The following is a 21903-nucleotide window of genomic DNA, read 5'->3' as shown; positions in this document are numbered from 1 at the left end:
CCCCGGTGTTGGGCTCTGCACTGACAGTGCGGAGCATGCTTGAGATTCTCATTCTCTCTGTCTTTCTGCCTCTCTGCCCCTTTCATGTGCGCGCTCTCTCTCTCTCTCTCTCTTTCTCCTCTCAAAAAGAAACATTTAAAACAAATATGGCTGAGGAAACGAAACCTCTCCTATATTTAAGAAAAATACAAGTAAAATGCAGTAGACATGAGAGGACTACAAAACAAGGCATTCTTATCTTTCTTGCTACCCTCATTTCTTGTGCTCCAACGCCTCAGCTTCTTGAGACATTGGCACAGCTTGTGTCTTCTCCATTCCTTCCCTGCCATTGCTTCCCATCTTATGCAGAGAGATGAGAAAGGACTAGGAAGTGAGGGGAACAGAGAGGGTAGATCAGTTTGAATGGGTGCAAAGGTTTGTGTCAAGGGGTAAAAGGGAATGTTATAGTAAACATTGTGCAGCACATAGATAAGTATGAGGTTAAAACATGAAATTGGGACACCATTGCAGAGGACTTCTATGGTTGATCATGATGCAAACTGCCCTCCTGGAGAACTGGAAAATCTCCTAATCTCCTACAAAGGTACAAATGAAGGAAATTGCATAACCTGTAGTTTAGACACAGGAAAAAAGGTGGTTGAATGATAGGCAGCAAGAATATGGGGACCCAGAGCTCAGACATTGGGCATAGATTATTATCCTAAGTGATGTGACTTGCTGAGTGGCTTTACAAGGTAGCAGAAGATTTTTCTGGGTGATAATGCAAACCTTTCATAGGTAAGAATGAATTTCTGGGTGCCCTTTTGTTCATATCTGGCAAGCTTTTTTATCCCTGCAGGCTGCTGACCATTGTCACCTCTGTGGTCTGATGACAAAAATGATATATCATTCAGATGTTTCCTTTGTGCTGTTTGTGCACTCTTTAGGCTTGATAAAGCTAGAAAGCAGTCAATATTGCTATGTGAATTTCATTTCTGTCATTCTCTAACTCAACCCCGTATTCTCAGACACAAGCCCATGGCCCCTTGAATAACAGCCTAAGGTGTTCAAACCTTATCATGCAGACAATACTAAATAGTTAAGTTTTCTTAGGCAGAGACACAAAGACAATGTTTCTGGAAGGCTAACATGAGAGCAGAACACAAGTTGGATAGAAGTAGGGAGATGACTGGGTTTGGGGGAAGACCTTGATGATAAGCTAGAATATATCAGGTGTGAGATGATGTGAATGTGGGGAAGAGTGGAGTCTATTAATTTAGGGGGAAAACAACTCTGAGCTCACCCATTCCTTTTGCTTTTATAAACTTCCTTTAGACCATACCCAGTGAACCATGGCTCCTAATAGTCATGCCCTTCTGTAGTCCGCTCCCTCCACATTGAATCTGGGTGACCTTGTGACTTCTTAATCCAATATAATGGGCAGAAGTGACACTGTGCCAGCTCTGGGCCTAAACGCTAGGAAAGTCCTGGCAGCTCCTGCTTTTGTGTTCTCAGAAACCAATTACCATGTGAGACGTCTGGGTGCCCCACTGGTAGGCCACACAGAGAGCCCTGGAGGATGAGGAGCCCTGTGGAGAGAGACATCATGTTGTGAAGCACTAAATCACCAGGCACCAGAGGGAAGAAGTCATCTCAGGCATTCCAACAGATTCAGGCGTCCCAATGTCTCCAGCCCCGGCCACCAGCTGATTGCAACCACATGAGAAACCCCAGCAGAAGAAACACTCATCTGAGCCCACTCATCCCACAGGAATTATGAGAAGTGGTGATACGTTATTATAAAGTCATCTATTGTACAGAAATGGATGTCTGAATCTAAACTCTTGAATAACAGATCCTGGACTTGACTACGTCCAGTCCTTTGCCTGAACTCCCAGTAGGAGCAGCCAACATCCAGTGAGCACTAACTACATACCAGGCATTGTTCTAGGTGCTTTACTTGTCTGAAGTAATTTGATCTGCAATAACAACTCTATGAGCTATGGACTAACATCATCCGTGTTATTCAACAGAGAAGCAGGTGCAGCAAAATGACTTGCCTTGTACAATCTTACACAGCTCATCAGTGCCTAGATTTAAAGCCTGAACTCTACTGCCTCCTAGTCTCAGGATTTGCCAATCAGGCCATCCTTCTGTTGTCACTAATCTCTAGAACTATTTTGGGGCCTTGATTAGAAAGGATGGGATATAGCCACAAGTCAGTCACAAGTGGTGACTCTTCTCTGGGTTTTTGCCTGGGTATGGAATCAAATGTATCGTAATAGTGTGATTTAAGAAGTGCTGAGAAAGTCCCCTAGCGATCCCCTCCCATACGTCAATGATCTCTCATTATCTGCAATAGATGCTAAATTCTCTTCAGTGGTGAAGCATTTATGAAAATGTCAATCCTCTGGGTTGGCTGCTAGCTTAAGCCATTGTCTTCAAGGTCTATCCTATAGAACCTTCTTCCCCAAGATGTATTCACACAATGAATGCCTCCCCAACTGGTGACTATAAAGTCTCACTTTCTTTTTATATATAGTTTATCCACAACCATCGGCTTGTATTTTCTCACCTGCTTCTCCTTTACACATGTTTCTGGGAAGGTCCATACATCACATAAATGTGTCCTGGTTTCAGCTTGCCATCTTAGCCAGCCCTGTGGCTCCAACCACAGCCCTATACTCTGCAGACCATCTTTCACCATCTCATATTTGGTCTTGTATAAGCAGTTGCCATTCCCTCTCTATGCTTTGCTACAAGCATGAAAACAGGGAATTTCCTTAATTCCACACACTGATAACTATGATCAGCCTGTAGCGATTCACAAGATCTATTGAAGGCTTAGAGACTAAGAGGGGATTCTGATCAGAGAAATAAAGGACTAATATCTGAGAAGTGATCATAGGCCAGCTCTTCCACAGGAGGTCTCCCAACAGCCACCATTCTCCACTTGCCAGGATGTAGCGGTGCCATTATGTAGTAGTGGCCTGCATCCAGGAAAGACCCCAAGTGTCTCTTCTGCCTGGAAGCAGGCTCCAAGTCTGTCAGACCCCAAGGGATGAAACTATTCCCCTTCTTTAGTCTACCACAGTGAATGAAAAAATGCACAGAAACAACAGAGAGGAAATGTTGATAACACCTCATTTTGAGTAAAGCTGGAAGGTGCAGAGAAAATGCCCTTGAAGTGGACTTCTAAGCCAGTGGGCTGCTTTTCATGGGGGGCATTTGAAGCAGTGTTCAGTCTAAGCAATGGGTGCCAATTTCAGAGTAACTCCCATCTAGAGCAGGGCAACTGGCAGGTTTCCTTATCTATACCCTTTGCAAACAGTCAGATGTTCCCTCAACTCATCAATTCATAGACGTAGACTCATGTCAGTTGTCTGACTTTTTTGGAGAAGTGTCCATTTAACTTTCCTCACTGTGCACAGACTAAAGGCCTGGGTTTCTGTTTTCACTCCTCATCCTATGCCAAGCCCAGCAGGCATGAATGCTCATATCTTGAACCCCTGGAGCAAGGGCCTGCAAACCTTTTCTGTAAAGGGATAGTTAAATATTTTCACTTTGAGGGTCATATGATTTCCGTCTATACGACTTAGTTCCACTGTTACAGTGCAAAAGAAGCCAGAGACAGACAATATGTAAACACTGGGCCTCGCCAGGTTCCAATAAAACTTTACAAACCCAGGAGGCAGGCTGAGTTTGGCTCCCAGGCTGTAGTTGTTGACCCCTGATCTGGGGTAGCATCAGTTTCTGTGTTTTTGTTCATCTGCTTCTGTGGTCTGGGCTTTCTCTTTGCTTTTTCTGTCTTCAAAGGGTTTCCCCTATTTTCTTGTGAGTGTAATAAGACATTTTCAAGTGTCTTTGAGGGGCACCTGGCTGGCTTTGTTGGAAGAGCATAGAACTCATGATCTTGGGGTCACGAGTTCAAGCCTTATGTTGGGCGTAGAGATTACTAAAACAAAAACAAAACCCAAAACTTTAAAGTATCTTTGAGTGGTTTGTCCAGATCTGGGTGTTCTGGGGTGGCAGAGGGATTTTTATACCTAGTTCTCGATCTTATTGGAAATATGAATCTGGTATTCTTTTTTGTCACTTTAATGTCAACCTTCAATGTCATTATGTTTTTAGAAGTTCTCTCATAAATGGAATCTAGCTGGTTTTTTTTTTTTTTTTTTTTTTACTTTTCAATCTGATAGCCTCTGCCTTTTAACTGGTGAGTTAATTTATATTTACTGTGATTACTGTTACATTTATTTCTATCACCTTACATTCTATTCCCTTTACCATGAGATTTCTGTTCTTTTTTTTCTCCTTTTTTTATTTCATTACATTAATCAGATATTCCCTTATTTTTTCCCCTCTAATTATTTGGAAATCCAGCATTTTATTTTCCTTCTTTCGATATAGCCTTTATATTTTAATATGCACAAGTAACTTAATAAAGTCTAACACCATTCCAAGTCTCTATTCTCCTCACCACTCCAGTTTTAAATTTTCTTTCCTTTCTTTTTTTTAAGCACATTTTATTTATTTATTTATTTATTTATTTATTTTTATTTTTTTTTATTTTTTAATATATGAAATTTACTGTCAAATTGGTTTCCATACAACACCCAGTGCTCATCCCAAAAGGTGCCCTCCTCAATACCCATCACCCACCCTGCCCTCCCTCCCACCCCCCATCAACCCTCAGTTTGTTCTCAGTTTTTTAAGCACATTTTAATTCTGTTCCCAAACTATTTTATGGAGCTTTTGTAGATGTTTCCAGTGCTTTTGAGGTATGCTAGCTCTCCATCTTGCAGAACCGCAGGAGACTTCTTCCTTCACATAATATAATTTCACAACTATCTTCCTTCCTTACCAGTCTCCCTTCCTTCTCAATATTTCCTTTTATTTTTTTCTTATCACCTTCCTCTACTTCACACCAGGTTCTTTCCTTCTTTGGTAGCATACCTCAATCCTACAGAGTCCCGTATGTGCTATGTCAACCTAGAAAGATAAATAACTTTATTAATTGGTCTTCTACTCTCATTGAGACACCAAAACATTTATACCAAGGGCAACACATATTAGGTTGATGCAGGAAAATTTCACTTTAAAATCAGACTTTGATCCTGGAGAAATATTTCCTGTTGTCACTCTTCTTCTCTTCTCTCTAGTGAGTGTTTTAGATTTAATCATTCTTTCTGATAGCTATTGATGTGTTAGTCGTATTTTCTCACTGCATTTGTGACTATGATGAACTGTGCTTTGAAAGATAAGCTTGGTTTGCTACGCTATCTTGAGGAAGAGTACCCAGACTGGCTAATGCAAAGATTCAAACCTCCTTGGCAGCTATCTTCCTACATTGGAGGTTAAAACATTAGGGAAAATAATCTCTCTACTGGTAGCCATTACCATACCCAACTCCTTTGCTCTGATTCCTAACTCCCCATGCTAACTTCTTAGAGACCATAACTCTTCTCTTGGAACAGAGGCCTGTGTAGAAAGGCCAACCTACAAGCCTGATTCTATCAGGCCACATAATGTGAACTTTCTCTCTAAAAATCAGTAAATTAGAATTTGGCTTTATAAAAACCACACTATGGACCTCATTGAGCCATTGCTCTTTAAAAATCATACTAAAATGTACACGCCATAACATATACCATGGTAACCCTTTTTGAGTATCCAATTCAGTGGCATCACGTACGTTTACTTTATTGTGACACCATCACCACCATACATCTTCAGAGCTTTTTAATCATCCCAAACTGAAACTGTACCCATTAAACACTAACTCTCCTGTCTTCTTTCTCTCAGCCTTGGTAACCACTGTTCTACTTTCTTTCTCTAAATTTTTTTAATGTTTGTTTATTTTTGAGAGGGGGGGGGTGGAGAGGCAGAAAGAGAAGGAGACACAGAATCCAAAGCAGGCTCCAGGCTCTGAGCCGTCAGCATAGAGCCTGATGTGGGGCTCGAACTCATGAACCACGAGATCATGATCTGAGCCGAAGTCAGATGCACAACCGACTGAGCCACTCAGGCGCCCCCTCTTTCTCTATAAATTTGGTACTCTAGGTACCTCAGATAAGAGGAATCATACAGTATTTGTCCTTTTGTGTCTGGCTTATTTCATGGAACATTATGTTTTCAAGGTTTATCCATGTTGTAGTATGTGTCAGAATTTCATTGAACCCTTACTTTTAATATATTGAATTTTATACATTTTTCCTTTCTGGGAAAACTAATTTTTTATTAGTCACAAAACCAGAAAACATTTTATCTGCACAGATACCAAGACCATGGCTGACATCTCTCCCTCATTGGCCCTTTTGATGCTGTTCTCTTCCATAGCTGTTACTCTGGCTCTGTCATGCTTGAACTTTCTTTTGCCTTTTAGCAAAAGAAAGGCTTTGGAAACATATCATCTTCACATGAAAAGGGAATTTTTATTCCGAAATATGTAAGCTGCTTAACTTATTAGGTGAAAATTTGAAGACACTGACCTTCACAAGTAGGGGACCTGACTAGTCTAACAAGAAAATGATGTCTTTGGCGGCCTCAGCTTGTCTTTAATCCATCTCTGCCCTCCCTGCAACCTTGGGATATTGTGGAATGTATCAGTCAAGTCTTGGTCATCCATGCCCAGACACAGTTTCTTGTTACTGGTACTTCTCTTTCTTGTACTCCCCCTCCTCCCACTTAGCCCGAAAAAACTCCTCATCAGTCCTGCTCTATGCCTCTCAGTCACCTCCCTTTGCCTAGGCTCAAAGCTCAATCTCCTTAACCTGACTTGTAGGATCCAATATAACAGAACCCGAAGTTACCTTTCCAGATCCAGCCAAACAGGACACTACTATTCTGGTTGTGTCCTATATTTTCCTTCTTTGTCCTCTTGCATGCTTTTATTTTTGATAATAACACCCTCCCCAAAGTCTCTTTCAAAATTATGGCCCTTAAATAAAACTCATCTCAAACATCCATCTTGTCTAAGAAACCCCTTCACATCCTTCCAGCTTCATATGATCATTCCCTCTGTTGACTCCTCAAAACACTTTTATTTCTACCTCTCTTTTGGAGTCTCTCAGATTATCCTTTGAATTATAACTATGTACACATTTGTCTTAGTGCCGCAAACTTAGTAGGCTATACTTAGGGAAGTTACTGTATCTTGCTCTCCCACAACACCTATCACTGTGACTTGCACAAAGTAGGTTCTTATAAATCTATTTCGTCTATCATTTGCTTTTTACTTAGAGCAGGTCTGTGGTATTGCAACTTTAAATCAATCATGGTACCAGTTCTATAATAGGTAACTCCTCTGGAGTCCAGTGGAAAACAGGGGAAGTTAGAACAATGAAATGTAAGAAATAGATCTGAGTAGTGGACTGGTTTCCACAGCTGATAATTTACCCAGAGTAAGTAGAACATAGATAACATTTTGTTTGCCTCTTCATTGGTTTTTGTTGGTTGCAATGTTGGGAAGACATGGGAATGCAAAGGACCTTAAACTCAGATGAAAGATAAAGTGATATGCAGAGGCATCTGGGTGGCTCAGTTGGTTGAATGTCCGACTCTTGATTTTGGCTCAGGTTATGATCCCAGGGTCATGAGATGGAGCCCCATGATCAAGAGAGAGATTCTCTCTCTCTTTGTCTCCCTCTCCTCCGCTTGTGTACACACTCTCTCTCTTCAACAAAAAAGAAGTGATATGCAAATAAAAAGAAGAATCTAAATGTTAGATAATTTATTCTTCATGTTCTAATAGGGCATGGGGCAAAATCACATTACTCTGATGATTTCTCTAACTCTGGAATGCCCACAGTGTTTCGTGATGGTAATGATTAAGCTACTGTAGACAGTAATGGCTTTTCCAAGAAATTTTAGAAATTTAGAAAAAATATGTACAATCCTAAATCACTACATTTTGTAGCTAATTCTTTTTTCTTTAACGTTTATTAATTTTTGAGAGACAGAGAGAGAGCATGAGCAGGGGAGGGGCACAGTGCCTGATGCAGGGCTTGAAACTCAGGAACCCCAAGAATATGACCTGAGCCGAAGTCGGTCGCTTAACGGACTGAGACACCCAGGCGCCCCTGTAGCTAATTCTTGAGTAATTCTCTACAAAATATATAATATTGGTTTCTAGGTTGTTTGCCTGATGATTTTAAAATTATTTTATACTTAAACATAACTTAAATGTTACTTTTATAAGGTTTCAGGGAAAAAAAGTGGTTTAATTGTGGGCTTTTGTTTTCCAGTGAAAATTGTGATGCTCAGTGTTTAGAAAAACAAATCATAAATCCATTCTGGTTTGAATGATACCTCTTTAGGGGGAGCAAAAAGGCAAACCAGAAATGAGAACGGTTGAGGAGTGAATAATGGAGCAGGTTGCAAATTATAAGTATTTCAGTTATTTATCTTGGGAGACATCAGATGCCAGAGCCACTGGCTATTATTTTAGGATTCCTGGAAGATAGAAAAAGTCCTGAAGGACTGAGGAACAAAACATTTATGAAGTTCATTTATTTTTTAAAAGGGAGAGACCCCAATAACGAAATATTTTTCTTTGTTTACTTTGCTCTAATTCTGAAATGAAGATTGTAGATCAAATTCTCAAAAATCCTGTTTGTGGTATTGACTTCCACAGGCACACAGGATCCTGTAGAGGAACACCGTGGCTTTATGAAACTCAGTATGTGTCAGAGCATTTTAATTTCCTTTCATGACAGGATGACGGGACATGTAGCTGGGAGGCAAGCAACAGAAGCCATTTATCTGTCTTTAATTCAGGCTTTCAATTCCTTCCTACATGTGATGCCCAGCAGCCAGCTAGGAAAATAAGTCAAGCACCATGTTTCTCAAGCTGCAAGCCCTGGAGAATTCCATGAGAATTTTTACATGTAATAATAAACATTCTTGTAGAGAAGATTATTGTTTAAAAAGTATCCTGCCAGTTAAGAAGAAAAATACTAACTTCTATTCTGCAGTAAAAAAATTGCAATCCGGGGGCACCAGGGTGACTCAGTTGGTCAAGTGTCTAACTTCGGCTCAGGTCATGATCTCATGGCTCGTGGGTTTGAGCCCCGCATCAGGCTCTGTGCTGACAGCTCAGAGCCTGGAGCCTGCTTCAAATTCTGTGTCCTCCTCTCTCTTTCTGCCCCTCCCACGCTTGCACGCTATCTCTCTCTCTTTCAAAAATAAATAAACATTAAAATTTTTTTTTTTAAATTGCAATCGGAAGATCTTCACATGGAATGAAGTTTCTTAAGTCAGTGTTTTTCATAATGGTTTTGGGTCCCCAGATGTATTTTGGAGGTTGTATTACTGGGCCCCAGCAGGAATCGGATGGCACAATTAAATGGGAGAACAAAGAGAATTACTGAAGGGGTAAATTCTCTGAATTTACAAAGAGGTGGTCAGGATTAAAGGGACGACAAAGGACAGTGTGGCTCAAAGGACGGTGCGGCTGGGAATAGTTGTTACCAGCCCTGATGTGAGGGAGCAGGAGGGAATCAATTATCAGAGCCTGGAGAGGACAGTAATATGTCAAGGTCTGTCAACACCCAAGTCTGGCCATTGGTAGGGATACAGTTATCCTGCCGTGACCAGCCTCAGGAAGGTGTCTGGACTCAGGAAGTTATATGCAAATTTGGGGATGTATGTGTGAATGTGGCTTCTTCTGCAGAGCCGGCCCATAGAGATTTTAAGAGTTCCAAATGTTAAGAGTTATATTTTTAAATGTTTATTTTTATTTTTGAGAGAGAGAGAGAACAGGCAGGAGAGGAGCAGAGAGAGGGAGACACAGAATCTGAAGCAGGCTCCAGTCTCTGAGCTGTCAGCACAGAGTCTAATGCAGGGCTTGAACTCATGAACTGCAAGATCATAACTGAACCAAAGTTGGACGCTCAACCAACTGAGTCACTCAGGTGCCCCAAGAGTTAGATTTTTCAGAGATGGAAATAAAATTCAAACTGACTTTGATATATTCCTGAGTTTGATGGTTTATAGCCCTTGTTAAGGACATACAGGGTACAAAGTACTAAATAACATTCTGTAACTAGATACACATAAGCCAGGAGAAGTTATTTTGTGTAATTTGGACCAAAGATTCAGTTTTACTAAGCAATTGTTAATTGTGTCAATTATTTAGTTTGTTGGTTCTTAGAAGTGAAACATGGAACCCAAGAGCTAGTCATAGGTGTTAATGAGCTCATATAGTAAATTACGTTGAATAATATATACATATTACTTTGAAAGTTTGGTTAAGGGATAATATTTGGGCAAAATTAAGTTGACAGCTATGTATTTGCTTTTTTTTTAATTAAAAAAAATAATGTTTATTCATTTTTGAGAGACAGAGACAGGACAAGCAGAGGAGGGGCACAGAGAGAAAGGGAGACCCAGAATCCAAAGCAGGCTCCAGGCTCTGAGCTGTCAGCACACAGCCCGACCAGGGGCTCAGACTGGTGAACTGTGAGATCATGACCTGAGTCAAAGTCGGACGCTTAACCGACTGAACCACCCAGGTGCCCCTATGTATTTGCTTTTATGTATTTTTCTATCTCTCTGTATCTATCTATGTAAGGTGGTTTTGCTTTTTGTTTTTTATTTTTGTATATATATTTTCATATACTACACACACACACAAACACACGTGCACTGTGCCTGGTATATTGTGAGAGTAAATGATGTATACACATAAATTCATTACATATGTACACACATATATACATATATAATTATATACCTATAAAATATGTCTTAATAAGCTCAAGCTGACAAAATACTAGGTGGCTTAAGCAGCAGAAATGTATTTTCTCACAGTTCTGGAGGCTAGAAGTCCCAGATCAAGATTCCAGCCTACTCTATATCTGGTAAGCAGATGGCCAACTTCTCACTGTGTCCTCACATCACCTTTCCTCAGTGAGTGTGTACACACAGAGAAAGAAAGTGAACTCTCTGGTGTCCTATCTCATAAGTACACTAATCCTATCAAATCAGAGATCCACCCTATGATCTCCTGTACCTTAATAATTTCTTATAGGCCCCATCTCCAAATACAGCCACACTGAGGATCAGAGCTTCAACATATAGCTTTTGGAGGGGATACAAAAATTCCTGTTTTAAAAAATGTATTCTTTGGTGAGGACACTTAAGCCTTACTCTTTTTAAAATTTATTTTTTAAATTATTTTTTAAAATGTTTGTTTATTTATTTTGAGAGAGGGCGTGAGAGCAAGCATGAACAGGAGAGGGGCAGAGAGAGGGAGGGAGAGAATCCCAAGCAGGCTCCACACTGTCAGTGCAGAGCCCAATGTGGGGTTCGATCTCACGTATTATGAAATCATGACCTGAGCTGAAATTAAGAGCCAGAGGCCTAACCAACTGAGCCACCCAGGCGCCTCAGGATTTACTCTTATAGCAAATTTCAAGTATACAATATTACATTATTAAATATAATCACCATGTATAATCCCCAGAACGTATTCATCTCATAACTAAAAGTCTGTATCCTTTGGCCAATTTAGCCAACATCTCCCCATTTCCCCCACCCCTAGTTCCTGGTAACCACCATTCTATTCTCTGTTTCTATGAGTTTGACTTTTTAAAAATTATTCCATATATCAGTAATACTACAGTATTTGTCTTTTTTGTCTGTTTATTTTACTTAACAGAATGCCATCCAGTCTCATTGCTGTTGTCACAAATGGCAGGATTTCCTTCTTTTTATTCCATTGTGTACATATGCCACATTCTCTTTATTCATTCATCAATGGACACTTAGGTATTTTTCCAGATCTCTACTAGTGTAAAAAAGGGAACTATATGAGGTAATGGATGGTGTCAATTCACTTGATTGTGGTAATCACTTCACAATGTATATGTATATCAAACTATCACACCGTATACTTTAAATATATACAATTTTATCTATCAATTATCCCTCAATTAAAACATATATATACTGTTCCTGACATTGAGGAACAAGATTCTGAAGACTTGTAGAAGTTCACCCAGAGGAATGCCTTGCCATACTCATAGCCTATCCATTCTTCTAAACATTGGCTCTTGACCCCACCTGCAAATTACCAGGGGAAATTTTTTAGATAGGGCTTTCCAGTCCCATTCCCGGAGATTCTTATTTTGTTGGCCTGAAGAAGGGGCCCAAATAGTGTTTTTTCAGGGCTTCCCTGGTGACCCAAATGTGCACTAGTGTTGAGAACCACCTGGAGTAGATGCATTGACCCACTGCCCACCGCACACCCACACCCAGGCCATCTGCTCTGGGGCCCACACTCCTTGCTACCCTACACTGTGATCTCTTAGAATCAGGACTAGTTGTTCTTCTCCTAATTATTAGTTCACATTTTATCTTAAAGACACTGTATATTTTTCTGTTTATGAAACAATGCTAGCCAGCCCAGAACCATATTAGGGCCTGCCATCTGCCAATGCATAGACTATATGGGATGCATCTATGCAACCCAGTATCAGTTCCAGGCTCTGTGTCAGTGATGCCCTTTCCCTTCACTTTTCCCTTTTCTTTTCCACTTATTCTATCTAACCTATACTATCTTGATATGCTTTATTTATCCTTATAAACTGTTCCTAGTTATTTCTGGGAAGAAGGAGGGATATGTATTTATAACGAATGAACAGAGGAACAAACATATCAAAAAATGCACATGAGCACCCATACACAGAAATAACCAGAAGAGAGTTTTTGCAAGCCTTTCTGTTTCTTGAAGAGTGTTCAAGGAAAGCAAGATTAAATGAGTGGAAAAGATGGAATTAGAAGTGAGGTGAAAAGCCAGTGTCTAGGCATAGGGCAGGCATAGTTGAACAGTCCAAGACTGCCTACAGAGGACTAAACTCCATAACAGTCTAAGGATAGAAGGGACACACAGGCCTTTTGAGTGAGGACAATCTGGGTGGTCATAACCCAAATTCATGAAAAAGGATGAATGTTCTCAACACGATATATGAATGCGAACAAATCGGTATCTCCTTAGTGCAACCCCAATTCTAAGTGAAAAAGAAGGGAAATTATTATGGGCTGAGAGGGAGCTAAGCTTGGAGAACTTCCCAAAGTTGACTCTGGGGTTTGGTTTTGACAAGGAAAGCCATGTGCTATAGGAGAAAACAAGAGGTTCTAGACATCACAACTCTACACTGATAGTACAAAGGCCTTTCCTCCTGACGTGAAATGCATTAAGAAGGACAGTCGGGGGAGCCATCTGACAAGGGACTGACAGAGGAAAGGATGAGTCTCGCAAAGATTAGGGACATTTTAGTGAGAGTTTATAAGGGAAATGCTATCAAGAAGATTCATTCTTCATTTAACAAATATTTTTTGAGTACCTAGTATGTGACAGGCACTGTTTTAGGTTCTTAGGGTACATCAGTAAATAAAACAGGTACACACTTTGCCCTCGTGAACCTTATAATCTAGGCAGTAGACATTAATTAAATAATGACCCAAATCACAACATAATTGCAAGCTGTGGTGAGTGCTTTGAGGAGGCAGTAGAGGGCGCTGTGGGAGGCTGAGGGCGAGGTTGGCTCGGAGGAATCCGGTTTGAAGACTCAGAAGGCAGTGGACAGATTGGAGAAACATTTAGGAGAATCAATTAATAGGATTTGGTGATTGGAAGGGGAAAGAATCATCAAAGAGGTTTCCCAGGTCTCTTGCTTGTTCAACTGATACCATTTTCTGAGATAGGAAATCCTAGTGGGGAAAACACACATATACAGACTTAGGTGGGTGGGCACACACACACTTCCAATCACGGGTTGAGAGGATTAACTGCAATTAGTTCTTTCTTCTCTGTCTTTCTTAACCTCCCCTTCTCCCAGTAAAAAGGAAAATAAAGGAGATTTCCCAGGAGCAGACAGGTAAAAGTTCAACCTGAAGGCTTATGGAGAACATTATAAAGTATTCCACTTGGTCTAAAAAAATTATGAAACAAAGTGAAAACTTGACTAGTGACTGCAGTGTTCTTCTACATTACTTTTAGCTCCGATCTTTATATTTGATGGTCAATTATGGGGGTACTTTGAGAATCTCACTCCAAGCACACCTAACTGCCAGAAGAAGTTCCCAAATGGATGCACCTCACAGGATGTTGTTTATTGTCACTGATTAAAAGAGAAAATCCTTGGGGCACCTGGCTACCTCAGCTGGTAGAGCGAGTGACTCTTGATCTTGGGGTTGTGAGTTCAAGCCCCATGTTGGGTGTGGAGATTACTTAAAAATAAAATCTTAAAAAAATTTTTTTAACATTTATTTATTTTTGAGAGGGAGAGAGTGCTAGTGGGAGAGGGCCATAAAGAGGATCTGAAGCAGGGTCCATGCTGTGAGCACAGAGCCTGATGTGGGGCTCGAACTCCTGAACCGTAAGATCATGACCCAAGCTGAAATCAAGAGTTGGCTGCTTCACCAACCGAGCCACTCAGGCACCCCACTTAAAAATAAAATCTTAAAAATAAATACAGAAAAAAAAATACAAAAAAAATAAAAGAGAAAAACTTTCTGAGCAGGAGCAGACCCCTTTAGATTCAACCAGGCTAGACCATGTTGACCACCAATAGAGAAGGCCACCCTGTGTCTCCACTCTGTCACTCATGAGGCAATAGTTTCAGGATGCAAATAATCTTTATTATGGAATTAAACTTTACTTGAACCACAAGCATATAAGTATCTGTACACGACATACACTGTAGAAGCATGTCAGCCATTTTCCATCCATGCTTCCCAACGTCTAAGTGTGTAGGCTTTAAAAACTTCCCAGGTGGTAGCACCTCATACAAAGCATCGCCACACAAAATGACAACTTTAACATCTTTTTTTTTTTTTTAATGTTTATTTACTCATTTTTTGAGAGTGACCGAGGGGCAGAGGGAAAGGAGGAGAGAGAATCCCAAGCAGGCTCCACACTGTCAGTGCAAAGCCCTACTTGGGGCTTTAACCCACCAACCATGGGATCACGACCTGAGCCAAAACCGAGAGTCAGATGCTTAACCGATTGAGTCACCCAGGCGCCCCTAACATCTTGAACTCAAGTCTAAACTCAGTTGTTGCTAATTCCTCAGCCTATTCAATCAAGTTAATATTGAAATGAGATTTAAAAATATAGCCTCCTTGAAACACATTTTCTCAAAAGAAAAGAAAATTACTAGAAGGCAATTTAGTCATTTGTGAGTTCTGAAAAAAAAAAAAATGAGGATCATTCTCTGCATTACCTGGGGTTTTCATCTTCATATAAATGTGTGGTCTAGAGTCATTCTATTCCATGATAAAATCACAAACATAGGCAAACATAAGCCTCTAATCCTATTCTGTGGTGTACTGAAATCATGCAGACGGGGCAGGGGGTTGGGTGGGGGGCAGAAAAGAAGTGTGATCACATTTCCTGAAGGGTAGCTTTCGCTATAGACCTACATTACACTGACATTTTTTTTTCCTGTAAATATTCTAAATGTGCATGATCAATTTCTGTCACTTGTCCAACACCTAGTAAGTGCCTGACAATGTTCCAACATTTCTGGATTGGTTTCAGAAACAGAGTGACTGGTAACCATATCTACAAGTGGCTAATCTATTTTGATGTGAGCTTAATTAATGCTGCATATGAAACTCCAAATGTTACAATCCAGGAGTTTTAAATTTTTAATTATTAGACTAACTCAGTTAACTTATTCCAAAATGAAATTTGAATTCGATTTAATGTGAGTATTTAATTCTTTTACAATAAATTCAATTTTCAACAGAAAGAGGTTTTATAAAACCACTCTATTACGATTTTAGCACATGATGAGACCTATATAAAAATGTCACAAATAATATATGACTTTAACACTACAGTTTGAACTACCCAAACTTGCAGGGAAGGATCAGGCTGCATAGTTATAACATCTGGTCCTGAAATCTAAGCTGCTGTCTGATGAAGCTGGAGATTAGGGGCTGAGGCTGTTGCCGTTACTCTGCTAAAACACCATGGGGCAAGCTGATCTGGTCACATTTAAGTCTGTCAAGACATGTCACACACCACAGCAGTTGGAAGAGCAGGTAGCACTTCTACTGGACAAATGGGTTTATCTTTTGTATAGAAACATCAGACAAACACCCTCATCTCCCTAGCATATGTACTTTGTGTTATTTTCTCTGTTACGTAGACACAACCCACAGAACCTTCTAGCCTTCCATATAATTCATAGTTCTGTGGACTCCAGCAAACACCCTATCTAAATAAATTAACTGAGATAGTTTTAAGTACTCTCCTTTTTCCTTTGTAAGGTTCAGGAAAGGTTTGTGTTCAGGAGAAGAACACGGGGTGATCTTTTTCATTCTAGATACACAAAGCTCCAGCTTTCTATCCTATTGCTGCTTCTTAGAGAAGGATCTTCTTACAGGAGGGTAGAAGTGGAGAGCTAGTCATTACTCCCGAGATGACATTTTACTCTGGGGTGCAATGTTTGAGTTTGCCTGCTGTAGTCCTTGGTAAAGAGCAGAGTAAATACAGAAGAGGTATGAACACAGACCTCAGGAAACACCAATAAACGTGATTACTGATCCTTACGAAATTTGAGAAGGAAAATATGAAATAAAATGCGTAAACTTAAGAACCAGCTCCGTGAAGGAGCAAATTTATTAAAATTGAGTGGCTGAAGAATAGGAATGAAATCTTTAGACATGAAACCAGGGGAGAAGAACAAACACCTTAAAAAAAATGAAACTCAGGTTTGAAAAATCACCATGCAGGTGGGGTCTGTGGTTTTTTCCACCAAGAAGAACGAGAGAGAAAAATTGGGTCCCCACAAATTCTTTACGGTCACTTTCACATGAAATCTTTGATTTCAAGGAATGTGGTTACACACATTGAAATCAATGTTACCTACTTTAAGTAGATAGCAATGTAGTGATGTCTATCTTCACCTGCATCATCTTATTTTATTTTTTAAGTACGTTCTACACCTAATGTGGGGCTCAAACTCAGTGACCCCAAGGTCAAGAGTCACATGCTCTCTGACCAAGCCAGCCAGATGCCCCGTGTCTGCATCATTTTAAACCATTATACATTTCAGTGTACATGGGATTAGATGTGCCTACATTAACAAGCTTGGAAGGCATGGAGATAAAGTTGGGTGTGAATATAATACTTTTTTTTACTTCTTCACTATTTCAAACTTCTTAATAAGATCTGGATTTGGGAAGGATAAATGGACCATAATGATAATAGATGCTCTTTGTTTGGTTTAGTTCTTGTTATATGCTGGGTATTTATGATATCATTTAGTCCTTATGGCTGTACCATGAGCTAGCTATTATTTTTATCCCCTTTTGACAGATGATGAAATGAGGGCTTAAGGAGGTCAAATAAATGGCCCAGAATGACACAGTTAGTAAATAGCCAGTCAATTCCCAGCCTCCTAAAGTGCTGAGAAGAGTTCTCTGCCTTTCCATCCACTGCTCCCCTGGGAAGGCACATGATGAACCATTACACAGACCTGCCCCGACCTACTGGTCAAACTGACCTTCCTGTTCAGTGAAGTGAGAAGCAGTGAAAATATTCAACTTGAGCTGAGTCAAATATTTTATCACCTAGGACCTGCCCTACTTATTCAAAACTCACTCGCTTGTAAAGCAACTTGGTTGAACAGGTAAATAAGCAAAGGGAAGGGCTAGAAACTTCCCCAGCTTTTCGAGTTAATGATCAACAAGTCTGTGAAGCCTGACATGGGCTGGCAGAAACAGGGAAAAGTTGAAAGTCCTTCTCTAATCCTTCACTTGGCAAAAGGATAAAAGGAAACTCATGCTCTGAACTTTTCACGGAGTGGGAGCTGACTTTACTAAACGTCTTTTCTGATACTTTCAAGGGGAATGCCAAAGATGGAAAAGAACAGGTCATAGCAATCCCAGTGGTGTTTTCTTGACCCTGGAGGACCCATTAACAAGCAGCATATAATAATCTTGTCACCTAAAATTACTATTTCCACGAGCCATTAAAAGGGACTAATTACCCAAAACAATTTGTCAAAATTAAGCCTGACAGCTTTGCTACCATAATCCTCAGATTGGGCATGGAGGGGTGCTCCTGTGGAGAGATACTTAGTGACCTAGCTATCACCAAGGAGGATGTCGGCTAACTGACCTTAGACTGCAATGTGATGGAGCACTGCAACATGAACACAGAGCTTGATGCACCCTTGGTTGTGCCAGGGACTCCCAGTGGTTTTTCACTCTTTGCACTCATTTATGGTCCCTTTGAACACTGATGAAAGTTGTAATTGGAACCTCCTTTCACAAAAATACACATATGCCTATACACACAAAATATTCATGTATAATTTCAGGAGGTTCAGGGTCCCTGAATTCCACTGTGAATCCTTGGGAATCTACAGACCCCCATTGGACACCCGATTTAGCCCCACCTCTCTGATTCAGAATGGATTTCCAGGAAAATCTTCATATAAACTGTAGGCAAAGACAGCAAGGTGAGGCACAGATTCCCCCATGCACCGCAGAACGCAAACAAGGCTGGGCATTGGAAGATGACAAAGCAGCAAAGGTTAGCTTTGGATTTTGCAATGTGGCCCTTATGACTTCTCCTCTTCCACTTATCCCGTCTTTTTCATGGCTCCCTTTACTCCTCAAGGTTTGAGTTTATTAAGCATTGTTATTTCATGTATGCCTGATAAATAAAGCATAGGAATCTCAGCAACCCAGAGCCTTTGCACTTCCTCTGTCTTCCCTGAAAAATCAATCTCAGGCTATTGGCTGCTAATCAAAACCAAGTTGAGAAAATATATATTCAAAGGGAAGATCAAAGCTAAGGAGCATAGGAATAATTTGTTCTTCTAGGTTGGTGTTTCTTCAGATGTGCCCCACTGGCCACCTGAATCACAACCAGAGCTTATTAATAATGCAGACTCTTAGGCTCTATCTTGGACCTATAGATTGAGGGATGAGGGTGAGAGAGGACAGTATCTACATTAGGAAAAAAAAAACCCTTTGTAGTAAATTATTTTCACATTAATATTTGAGAACAATTGCTTTTTAAACATTTTTAAATTTTTATTTTGAAAGAGAGAGATGAGCAGGGGAGGAACAGACAGAGAGGGAGAGACAGAATCCCAAGCAGGCTCCACATTGTTGCCACAGAGCCCAATGTGGGGCCCGATCTCACGAGCTGTGAGATAATGACCTGAGCTAAAATCAAGAGTCGGACACTTAACCGACTGAGCCACCCAGGCACTCTTGAGAACAATTGCTTTAAAGACTTTAAACTCTATCCTGAATCAAATCATGTTACAACAACATAACTGAACCCTCGTGCTCTAGGTTCCCAAAGAAATGCTGATTCAGACAGAACCAAGATTTAATATGAACTCTATCAAGAATTGTCCCATATCTTTTATAAGTGTTATTGAAGACACTGTCCATTATAATATAGCTGACATTTTTAAATTAAGTATAATGTTTGGATGAAGTTTTTATGATAAACTTCAAATACTAATTCAGTGTTTCCATTTTCAACTTACCTCCAGGAAACTCAGAACCAAATCTGAGTATTTAGATTTAGTATTGCACTCCCAAATGGCCTCCTTCATATTGAAAACTCCCCATCCACTCTCTTAAATACATGCCTCTATTCACTTTACCTTTGCTTAAATTATAGTAAACATTCATCCTTTATTGAAAGCTGCTGCTAATGCCTATTCAAAAAAATAGGGAATACAAGTAACTGTCAGTAGATAAATATGTTACTCTTTTTTACACCTTATGAAATAGTGGAGGGAGTGGGGATCAGGGGATGGGAAATCTCAGTTCTAGTCCATCTGTCTTTCTCTGTCTAGCTGGCTTTCCTTAAGCAGGTTGCCTCCTTTCACTCTCTGAGAAAGGGGCAGGTTGGATCTCAGAGGTCTCTCCCAAGTCCACACCCTCAGCTTACGTGCTTCCCTTCCTCTTGCTGGTGTAAGGACCATGCTGTCATCTCCAGGAGGTCCAGCTGCAGCCATGGGTTCTTGATTGTCTGCTGGGTGCTGGACTGCCAACCAGAGACATGTCAGGATGGGCAGAGGATAGAGCCTGATGTGCTGGGGTGGGGGTGGGCTCCAGGGGGGGCACCCAGGAAGCCTCCCTGGGGTCATAGCGAGGAGTGGGTCACAAACAATGCCAACCATACAAGGGATTCAGTTAGTGGTCCTAAATGGTCCTCTAATACGTGAGTGTGTTGGTATGAGGGGAGGGAGGAGTTGGATAGAGGGTAGGAGAGGAGAACTAGGATAAGTCAAATAAAATGATAGAGGCTCACCTTGATTAAAAATATATAAAAACGGCACCTGAATGGCTCAGCTGAGTGTCCGACTTCAGCTTTGGTTGTGATCTCGTGGTTCTTGAGTTTGAGCTCCACTTTCGGCTCTCTGCTGTCAGTGCATAGCCCACTTCAGATCCTCTGTCCCTCTCTGTCCCTGACCCTCCCCTGCTCATGCTCTGTTTCAAAAATAAATGAATGAATGAATGAATAAATAAATAAATAAATAACACCAACAAAGTAAGAAGAAACCATTTTTTTAAGTCTTGTTTTTGTAAAAGTAATAAATGAATTACCTAACATTTATGTATGATTTCCCAGATAAACTGACTGATTTTCTTGGCAAAATAATGTCTAGGCAGAGTACTGAAAAATTGTCAAATTAATGCTTTATTTGACTCTAGCACTCACCATCTCGGTATACGCTGAACCTTAAGGACTTGCTTGCTGAAGTAGCTCAACTCTCTGCTCACAACTTTTAAAATAGAAATATCTGCATAGTTGTTGTTGTGAACAGACTCTATGAACTTTGTGTATTTATAGGAAGCTGCTGGGATGAAGCAGCCGAGCGTGCTGCAAAGGGGCCTCCAATCAGAGCTGGGTTCAAGTCCCCGCTCAGCGGCTAATTCACTGGGAGAATTTGGGAAAGTTACTGAACGTCTCTGAGCCACCGTTTATTTTTCTCCTGCGAGGGTGAAGAGAGCTGTAATTGGTTGCCTCATCCCCTTCTGCAATAATATTTCAAAACCCTGACTTGTCTCCATTTTAGAGTTAAGAAATGCTCCGGCTCTAGACCGAGTATAATCTTTAATCCTTGTTGTAGTATCTTTTTTGCTTAATCAGTGATCACTGCACAGTCCCCAGAGTCCACCATCCTTCATTGCTGGGACCAGTGGAAGAATATAAAACTGAGTTAAAATCAAGATTCTACTCCCTTTCATTGAACTGTAATAAAGTAATATTATAAAGACTGACTATATCCCCAAAGTTGCCAGTATCTGTCAAACGAAAGAACACTGGATTCTTCCTTTATCCTAAAGAAAAAAACCACTGTGAGTGCTGCAAACAGTTAAAGACAAAGAAGAGGATTTAAGCAGAACTTAATCTTAGATAAACGTTAGGTTTCACGTATTGCCATGCAAGCGTGTGTCAAAAGGCGGCACTGTCTTTTAAAAATGGATACAAGTTGAACATACTTATCACAAGTTCACAGTGCAAAAGGATTATCATCTTTAATCAGAATGTTAGGGGTTTAATTAAAGTAGATTTTGCTTTAAGGGAGGGACAGATGTATGCATATTACAAAATCATGGGTGAATTCATTTATGCACTATATAGTGGATTTACGTTATTCTGAAGGTTTAGCCTTTCGATGGAGAATAATTCTGTGAGTGCCACTATTTCCCTTCACCCTAATCTTTGTTAACACAACGTTGGATTTCCACTGTTCTTTTTCGGGATAATGAGATCAAGATAACAACAGTGACTTATGGGTGTCTGTGGCCACATTTCAAGCAGGTTGTACGCCTATCAAACATCAAAGGATCCCGGGGCTAGAGATACAGCAGCGTTATTGTATGAACTTTACTGCAAAGGAAGGCTTAACTCTAAGGCTTTGCCTC

The 21903-nt window shown here is 40.4% G+C and overlaps 1 protein-coding gene across 1 annotated transcript in view; it reads left to right on the top strand.

The window, feature by feature from the left end:
• CCDC148 (coiled-coil domain containing 148) overlaps positions 1-21205 on the top strand; it is a 276911-nt gene extending 255706 nt beyond the window's left edge. The window contains exon 16 of the mRNA XM_042948861.1: positions 21125-21205. The gene's annotated coding sequence lies outside the window, so the exon portion shown is untranslated. The remainder of the gene's footprint in view (positions 1-21124) is intronic.
• Positions 21206-21903: the final 698 nt, after the last annotated feature.

The sequence above is a fragment of the Panthera leo genome, chromosome C1 (genome assembly GCF_018350215.1).
Source record: "Panthera leo isolate Ple1 chromosome C1, P.leo_Ple1_pat1.1, whole genome shotgun sequence".
Classification (NCBI taxonomy): domain Eukaryota; kingdom Metazoa; phylum Chordata; class Mammalia; order Carnivora; family Felidae; genus Panthera; species Panthera leo.
This window is presented reverse-complemented; position numbering and strand designations above follow the sequence as displayed.